The 9902-nt window shown below is 47.5% G+C and overlaps 1 pseudogene; it reads left to right on the top strand.

Moving 5' to 3' along the window:
* The first annotated feature begins 8604 nt into the window (after positions 1-8604).
* Positions 8605-8782, top strand: LOC135913021 (U2 spliceosomal RNA; annotated as a pseudogene).
* The last annotated feature ends 1120 nt before the right edge of the window (positions 8783-9902 follow it).

Raw genomic sequence — 9902 nt, 5'->3', positions numbered from 1 at the left:
CACACGCCGCGAAGACGTCATGGCCGCGTCACGGTAACGCCTCCCTAACAGGGGAAGGCTAACCGTTCTGCAGGCGTTCTCAACAAAGTTTCGTCGCTCACTCACTCACTCACTGTCGAAGATAACATGTAGAGGGACAATTGAAACTACAAAAAGTACGAAAAGCCTAATAAAAGGCGCAAGGGTACGGGGCAGAGGGATATGCGCAGACGTGAACGGAACACAAAGCAAATGGGACGCACATGGTTAAAAAAATAAATTATGGGGTTTTACGTGCCAAAACCGCTTTCAGATAACGAAACACGCCGTAGTGAAGGACTCCGGAAATTTGGACCACATGAGGTTCTTTAACGTGCACCTAAATCTAAGTGCATGGGTTTTCGAGCACTTCGCCACCATCGAAATGCTGCCGCCGTGGCCGGGATTCGATCCCGCGACCTCGTGCTTAGCAGCCTAACACCATAGCCACTAAGCAACCATGGCGGGTGGACACAAATGGTGACAGCACCACTATGCACCGTTTCGACTGTCGGATTCTAGAAAGTTGCAGTGAACTGTCGACCTCGAACGTCGGTATGAAGCGAAACCACCCTCTCTCTTGCAGAAAGCATGGCTAGCACGATGCAGATACAACTTTGCAGTATAGAGGCGCTCGGAGAGAGATGGCATGCCCCAAAGTCGGAGCACGCCGTCTCATTGAGCCTAACCGGTCACTTGTCACAACGGTTATGCTTCAGCCATCGTATTTATGGTTATAGTAGTTGTAGTCTAGTAGACTGTATTGCAACAATCTTGGTTACCATGGCTCTCCTGGAGATGGATATAACACAACAGACAGCAGCAGTTAGCCTTCAGATATCGTCAATGGTGAGCGGGGCCAGTCGCGCCAACCGCGGTGAGTAATCTTTGGTTCGTGTATGTAGTAGTATCCTGACATCCCGGTGAGTAACTTCTATCATAGCCTCCTTGGATGCTAGGCTAGCATTTACATCCGCTTTCCTCCAATATCCTTACAAATCGCTCGCAGCTGCTCAGCGTGTAGCAGCGAACGACGTCCTCGATGGAGCCGAATACTTTTAGTCTGTGGACAGCAAGTCAAAACATGATTTCGATGGCTCGCTCGAGAGCGGTGGCTTCAGCGTCCCGGTCAGATTCGTTCCTACACTATATGCCCTGCCTTAAGTCCGGTCGCCGTCAGCTGCTGACGCATCGCGCGCCAGCTCGCACGTACCCGCTCTGCAGCAGCGTATGGACGCCGCGAATAGCAGATTGTTTGCCGTTTCTTTATGAAATTAGGCGAGAGAACGTTGAAGTGATCTGAACATAATGTGGACGTGCTCAGCAAGGTGCGCTGCAGTGACCACAGGATGGTAAGAACTCGAATTAGCCTAGACCTGAGAAGGGCACGGAAGAAACTGGTACATAAGAAGCCGATCAATGAGTTAGCGCTAAGAGGGAAAATAGAGGAATTCCAGATCAAGCTACAGAGCAGGTATTCGGCTTTAACTCAAGAAGAGGACCGTAGTGTTGAAGCGATGAACGACAATCTTGTGGGGATCATTAAGGAGTGTGCAATGGAAGTCGGTGGTAACTCCGTTAGGCAGGATACCAGTAAACTATCGCAGGAGACGAAAGATCTGATCAAGAAACGCCAATGTGTGAAAGTCTTTAACCCTACAGCTAGAATAGAACTGGCAGAAGTTTCGAAGTTAATCAACAAGCGTAAGACAGCTGACATAAGGAAGTATAATATGGATAGAATTGAACACGCTCTCAGGAACGGAGGAAGCCTAAAAACAGTGAAGAAGAAACTAGGAATTGGCAAGAATCAGATGTATGCGTCAAGAGATACAGCCGGCAATATCATTACAAATATGGAAGAGATAGTTCAAGTGGCTGAGGAGTTCTATAGAGACTTATACAGTACCAGTGGCACCCACGACGATAATGGAAGAGAAAATAGTCTAGAGGAATTCGAAATCCCACAGGTAATGCCGGAAGAAGTAAAGAAAGCCTTGGGAGATATGCACAGGGGGAAGGCAGCTGGGGAGGATTAGGTAACAGCAGATTTGTTGAAGCCAAGCACTCTCTCCTCGAGAGATGGAAGACACAGACTCAATCGCAGGCTACGGAAAAAGACTGCGGAGCTCAATAAAGTCATTGAGGACCATTGCTCCGAACTTAATAAACAGCAATGGCGAGACGCCTGCTCGGCAGCGGAAGGAAAAATGTGCAAAGGAGGCAAATGGACCCTCTTTAAACATCTCTTAGACGATGGACAATCCAAATGTAATCAGAGACTAGTCATAGACCGACTAATTATTAAGGAAAAAAATGGAAGGCACCTCAGAGGCCTCCCTATTTCGGAAACTAGCGAACAAATACCTTCCAATTGGCCAAAGCCCAGGTTCTCCCCTCCCTCAGTATGAGGGCGCGTGCCCCAGATCTGAACGTCCCCTTCTCGGAAGCTGAGATCAGGAAAGTGCTGCACAATTTAAACGGAAAATCTGCCCCAGGCCCCGACGGAGTTACAAACCGGCTCGTAAGAAATTTGGACGACAAAGCAATTCAAGCTTTAGTGAAGGAGATAAATGAGGTATGGGAGGAAGGCGTTGTACCGGAGAGTTGGAAGAAGGCCACAGTGGTCTTAATCCCCAAGCCAGGTAAATCACCCAGCTTGGACAACCTCCGTCCTATCTCCCTTACTTCTTGCATTAGCAAAGCGGAACATGCAGTGCATAACAGGATATCGAGACATATTGAGCGTAACGAACTATTCCCGTACAATATGGTTGGTTTCAGGCCCTTGCTTTCAATGAAGGATGTCATGCTCCTGCTCAAAACACAGATAATTGATTCTCAAAGCAATGATGTAAAAGGCGTCCTCGCACTGTATCTATCCAAGGCATTCGATACAATTGCACATGACTGTATCCTTCAGGAGATATCGGCCTTGAGCTTAGGAGTTAAATTCTTCTCCTTCGTTGCATCCTTCCCCGAGAGCAGGACGGCAGCCATAAAGTTGAGGCAATCAGTCTCGGAATATTTCACACTCGGAAACAGGGGTACTCCCCAAGGGGCAGTTATCTCACCCCTTCTGTTTAATATAGCAATGCGCAAGTTGTAGGAAAGTCTTGCAGCAATTCCTTACGTAGGTCATGCATTATATGCTGACGATATTACAATCTGGTGTCCTGGAGGATCGGAGGCTACGGTCGAACAAGCTCTACAGGAGGCTCTGGATGTTACAGAGTCTTTCTTGAAAGGTACGGGACTGGCACTCTCGCCTGGAAAGTCGGAACTCCTGCTGTACAGACAGGCTAGACGAGGTGCTAGGGGACTCACCCCACTCGATCAGGTTCCAATTAGCGTTCGTACCAGAGATGGGCACACCATCCCGAGAGTAGACTCTATCAAAATACTAGGGCTTTCAATAAACTCAAAGGGATGCAACGCTAAGACTATAGCCCAACTCACGACGAAAACTGAAAACATTATTAGATTAATTATGAGAGTGTCCAACAAGAAGGGTGGCATAGGTGAGGATATACTCCTTAGGGCTCACCATGCTTTCCTCATGAGCCATGTCATTTGCATAGTCGCGGCCCTCAATTGGACGAAAACAGAAATGGACAAATTAGACACGCTTATGCGCAAAAGTATCAAAAGGGTGATCGGCGTGCCAATCACGGCTAGCACAGAGAAACTCAAGACATTGGGAGTACACAACACAACCTCGGAATTAATAGAAGCGCAAAGATCAGCACAAGTTATTAGATTATCAAACTCCAAAGCAGGCAGAAGACTTCTGGATGCGGGAGGCCTCCATCCTAGCTTCAATCAGGAAAATATCACGCAACTTGATATTCAGACAAGGAACTCCTTTATTGTAGACCCTTTTCCAAGAAATGTTCACCCCCAACACAATAAAGGTCGAAGGTTAGCGAGGGCTAGAACTTTCTTAAAGAACATATCCGGAACGGAGACCTTTGTTGACGCGGCGCGACACGCCAGTGCCAACAAGTTCTCCGTAGCCATAGTCAATGACAGGGGAGAACTCCTCTCGGCAGCCTGTGGCGGAACAGGCTGCTATAGCTCTCGGATTACTGGACTCAAAACGCACTATGGTGTACCCGGACTCCCGAGCAGCCGTTAGAGCGTTCGCATCGGGATTGATAGCCAAGGAAGCAGCCAGGATTCTAAACGGCAAACACCCCTCTGACATTGTTCACCACATAGTCTGGTTCCCAGCTCACATGGGACCAGACGTATTACCGGGTCACCTGAACCCCAATGAGATAGCCCACGACCGTGCGCGAGGTTTCGTATGCCGCGACGGGATGGTGTCTCGGGTGAGTTCGGGAGAGCTCGTCCACAGTGATGCACTGGTTACTTTTCATGAAATCACCTCTCATTACAGAGGGAATAGGCAGAGTTTTCCTTTCCCTCATCATAAGCTCAACAGGCCACAAGCTAGCACGCTTCGCATGCTCCAGACGGGGTCCTGCCCCTCTAGGGGCTTTCTGAACAAGCTCCACCCGGACATCGATCCACTCTGCCCAGATTCCGGCACTGAATTTAGCTCATTAAATCACATGCTCTGGCAGTGCCCTGTATTACAGGACTTTAATACAGAAGAAGACTGGACGAAAGCCATCACAGACCCGAGACAGGACGTCCAGCTCCTGGCTGTCCAGAGGGCCCGTGAACGAGCGGAGAGGCATGGCCTCTCTGTTCCGACATGGGACTAGCCAGTGGCTGGGTAGGGACCTGCAGGCCCCCGCTTAGCTCCTCAGGGCCCCAATAAAGTCGTTTGCTGCTGCTGCTGCTATGCTGGTATACTAACGCCAGTATTCTTAACTGTCTTTCCAGATTTTGATGCCAACTTTGAGCATTGCGAGTTCTACACCTCAACTTTCGAACGCATTGGTGGAATGTCGTATTTCAGTGCACCGGTACAAGCAGCTAGACGCTGGAAGCATCATAGACGCTGGAAGGACATCACGTGCTCCGAGTGCTTCTCATTTTTGGACTTTCCAAACATTAAAAGGAAAATTATCAATCACTTATTAACAATGCGTAACACTGCACATGCTAGCACATGATGATGATGAAAAACTTTATTTATCCCTCTTTAAAGGGAAGGGGGCAATGGAAAAGAGGGTGGGGGAGGAACTACTTGAAGTAGGCCTCCTTTATCCTCTCAGCCCACTCCAGGATGGCCTCCTGAAGATCGGGCCTGGAGCTGCGCAAGGCAGCCTCCCACTGCTCCTCACTAGATATTAATTGCTTAAGGAAAGGGGGAAGGGGGTGCTTAGGGCACCCCCACATGATGTGGTTTAAGTCTGCTTTGGGAGAGACACAGAATTTACAAGAGGGAGAAAGGTAAATGGCGGGATGAATGCGGTGGAGGAGGTAAGGGGACGGAAAGGTGCGAGTCTGCAGCTGTCGCCACAGAACTTCACACCTACGCGGGGATTTGCCCATGAGTGGCGGAAAGGTTAAGCGGTCTAATCGGTAGTGTGCGCAGATGTCGTGGTAAGTAATAAGTCGATCCCGCGCTGTAAACGGTGCCTCCTCCGTGGCGAGGTCCGACACATCTGATGCCTGAGCCCGGACAGTAAATCCTCGGGCACAGGCATGAGCCGCCTCGTTTCCGGCAAGGCCCGCATGCGCGGGAGTCCAGATTAATGCCACAGTTTGCTGGAAAGGATGGGCCAAGAGGATAGAAAGGGCTGGCTTAGAGACCCTACCCGCTCCGAAGTTATGTATGGCTGCTTTGGAGTCGCTAACGATAACTGATGAATTTGGAATTGTGAGGGCCAGGGCTATGGCCGCTTCCTCCGCCTCCTCCGAGGAAGAGCCAGGAATGGAGGCGGCCGCAGCGACCTGGCCGTGAGAGTTAATGACTGATATTGCGTAATGATTTCTGTTCCCATATTCGGCGGCGTCAACATAGAGCACGTCTTTAGAGGTGGAGAATTGTTTTTGGAGAGCCTTTGCTCGCTGCCTCCTGCGCTGTTTGTGATGCACAGGGTGCATGTTTTTAGGAAGTGGGGGGATGCAGAGGTTTTCGTGTATGTGATGTGGAATGGTGTATTTAGTCTTGATGATGGGTGCCGGAGTGATAGAAAGAGTTTGTAGAATGTGTCGACCTGTTGCGGTGTTAGAAAGTCTGCTATATTGGGATGTGAGGTGGGCTTCTGTGAGTTCAGTAAGTGTGTTGAAAGTTCCAGTAAGCATTAGCCTTTCAGTGGAGGTACGTATGGGGACTCCCAGAGCGAATTTATATATTTTGCGTAAAAGAGTGTCGATCTTATCTGATTCTGATTTAAGGAAATGTAGATATGGTGTTGCGAATGTAATCTTGCTGATGACGAAGGCCTGAATCAAGCGGAGAAGTTCGGCCTCCTTTAGTCCGCCATGTTTATTGGAGACTCGCCCTAGAAGGCGCAGGGTGTGATCGACTGTGGTGTGGAGTGTATGTAGGGTATATGTGTTGAGCCGGTTGCTTTGAATGTGTAAACCGAGCACCCGGAGCCTGTCCACTCTAGTAACAGGGATGTGGTTTAGGATTACCTCTATACTAGACATGTGTTTTCCTGCCCCCCGGTGGGATGGTAGAAGCAGCAGCTCGGATTTTTGAGGGGAGCATGTGAGATTCATAGCCCCGGCATGAGCTACGACGGCGTCTGCTGCGGCCTGTAGGGTGTCTTGAATCTCTCCATCAGAACCGCCAGTCGTCCAAAGAGTGATATCATCGGCGTAGAGTGAAAATTTGAGCTCGGGAATAGACCGCAATGCTTGCGCCATCGGCATCATAGAAAGATTAAAAAGAAAAGGGGACAGCACAGAGCCTTGGGGCGTGCCGTAGCTCCCTAAATCGTATGAAAGGGATTGCTCTGTGCCTATGTGTATCGTTGCGGTACGGTTGGATAAAAAGGTACATATGTAGTCATATGTCTTTCCGCCAACCCCAATGAGATTAAGCTCTCGGAGGATGGCGGAATGTGAAACGTTATTGAAAGCTCCGTGGAGTGCTAGCACATGTCCTCACTTTTCTTTTCTTTCGTTTCTCTTCTTGTGCCGATGTTTTCGATGACGCAAAAAATAAAATTGGTAGAAAAATGTATCTCATTTGTGAAGTTTTCCCTATTACTGTATTTTCTTGTTTTACTTATTCAGCTATTTCACTTTTATGCGATTTTACAGTATAAAGAAACAGCTGCCATAGAAGTGTTTTTTCCTGAAAACAATCGGTAGGGGCCCTTTAACAAATTTGTTGGGTCCAAAAAGCGTGTACTTTGCCATTGTATACGTTAGTTATGTTAAATAAACTTTCACACAAACTTTCAAAAACAATCCGATGAGCTGATTATCTGATTTCATAATTTTTCTTTAGCGCTAATTCATGTATTTGTTTTCAGCACGAGAAATGGAACCTAATGCTATGTTACCGTTAACCTGCGCTTTCTTTCATTTAAAAGCTAACGATCCTTGAAGGTCTTGTAATATATAAATTGCATTTTTTCCTGTGAAACAAGTTAGCACAAGTATACGGCTTTTTTGTTTTCATTTGCTGTCAAAGCTAGCGTGGTCTATATTCTTAAACTATGCCTGTTTAATATTAGGAAACAACGAACCTACTGTGCCCTGTAAGATAAATAAATTTGTAAAAGTGAATACATTGATAAATTTATAGAAAAGCACGTTTTAGCCTGACTTCACCAAGCAATTTAGTACAATGTACCCTTTCGTCATATACTGCATGGTAATGACTTTGACCGTTTTTGATACTTTAGGAACTCATGTCCACGGAGGATCTCATTGTAAACGAAGAGTTAAGCTTCGAGCTGTAAATTTTAATTTACTCCTTGTATATTTCAGCTGGTGCATATTGAACTATAGTAGGCATTCTTCTTTGAATCACTGCAGGGTTTAAGAAATCCCTGTTGCAAGAAGAGCAGCCGAAGAAGCGCTCATATTCATTCGAACAAAAAGTTCAGTGCCATTCCGCTTTTTGAAGGTGGATGACCAGCGAAACTGTGTATGTAGGCCCCTTCACGGCGAACTGTCCATTGCCGCGCGTCAACCATCATAGGCACATAAATGTAAGGCGAGGCGTGACTAGTCGCTCCTCCACGATGTTGAGTGCGAGAAGATGATGAGGCACCGAAGAACATACATACCCGCGTATTGCTGCAAAACGCGGCGCGACACCTGTTACTAACAAATATCTGCACGTAGAACAGACACGCACCTCACCGCACTCCAAGGGCACACACTGCTTCAGCTTAGCCAAAGCGATCCTGCGTTCGTCGATGTCCCGCAGAGCAGTAATGGTTGTAACGTCACTCAAAAACCACAAGTGGTCACACAAAATTGGTTCCCCGAAAACTCCCCCTGAAGCCTGGCCGTGGCTCCGGTGAAACGTTCCAAGTTTGCGGGACCGCGGCTACATGGGCGGTTCGCATTTCTTTTCGGCTCGCGGTGCTGGCGGGCATCACGTTTACGGGACCGACACCATGGTAGAGCGGAAGGAAAGGAAAGCCGATACGCAAGCGCTAGGAACGCCGACAAAGAGAGGGCGGTGCGAACGTAGACATGGCCGACGGGGTCAGAGTATACTAACTGTTCTTATCGGCCTAATGTCTGATAGGGGTTGCATTTGGACCTAAGACATTAAACCTATTTTTGCAAGTTTCCAGAGTGTTTAAACCATGCTTCACCTCCGCTGTGAGTGGGCCCGGTATTTTACTATCTTCGGGATTGTCCCACGTATGGGGTGAAATTCTCGCTTTACACCGCTCGATAGAATCACGCAATTCTGTCCAGAACCAAGCCATGTACAGCGTCGCTGTAAAAATTACTGCTAAAATATTGAAATATTAGCCGACGTTTACATATTGTATTGACAACTCATTGTACGTTTCTTCAAGTGTCATTGTGATAAGTGTTAAAATCACTTGAATGTCACCGCTAAAACTTATTTGGAAGTAGTCCATTGTATTGTACATCCGTTGTTGTACATCCAATCAATATATCTTAAGATGCCTTTTACACAGCATTGAAAGCACATTGTACTTTTGTTGAAATATGGCAACCATTGTTGAAACGTTTGGAATATTGCGCCCTAAACTTTATTTACACTCTATTGTCCTGCAGTATCATGATTTATTCTAGCACACCAGACACACTCGAGGTCACACCGGCAGTGCACAAACGCTGATCGTGGGCACAGCAGACGCAAGAGCGCGTTTCTTCGTCCTCTTCTTGACTAGAGTCAAACATTTGTTGGGCTGCCACTGACGGCACATTGAATGCCCATAGTGTTTTTGTTCAGATGGAATTCAGACTTCTTCAAAATCAGCCACTTAAGTATACATGCACCTTTATGGAGCTCCTGAGTTGGCTGTTGATTTATTGCTAAAAAACGCAATCATATTCCCCGATGTCCACGCGCGAATGGTGTTTCTTTTGTTTGAGCTTTCCATAACATCAATAAAACTACGTATACTGTCTTCAAGAACTGTTTTAGCTACTTACAGTTTTTGGGATGTGGGCCCTGTATCTCAATTTCGGTTAAACACGTACAAGCACGCAATGAGTAGAAAACGGCACAAAAATAACAAAATAAAACAGGGGTGTACAGCGTGTCCCAACTATCGTGCACTAAGAGAGAGAGTGAGAGAAAGAAACCTTAATTTGAAGTAGTGATTTGTTAGTCGAGGTGGGAGGGTCCCTCATTCCAGAAACCCTCTGGCTTGGATAGCCCTCCGGGCCCGGGCGACGAGTTCGCGCTGGTCGACCAGGTCCGACTTGGAGATCGCAGCCTCCCATGTTTCAGCGAGGAGGTTTGGGTCTGCGTCTGTTGCTATTAGTTCTGGCGCTGTGATGCTTGC

This window comes from Dermacentor albipictus, unplaced genomic scaffold (genome assembly GCF_038994185.2).
Source record: "Dermacentor albipictus isolate Rhodes 1998 colony unplaced genomic scaffold, USDA_Dalb.pri_finalv2 scaffold_13, whole genome shotgun sequence".
NCBI lineage: Eukaryota > Metazoa > Arthropoda > Arachnida > Ixodida > Ixodidae > Dermacentor > Dermacentor albipictus.
The sequence above is the reverse complement of the archived record's forward strand: the minus strand, read 5'-3'. Positions and strand labels throughout refer to the sequence as shown.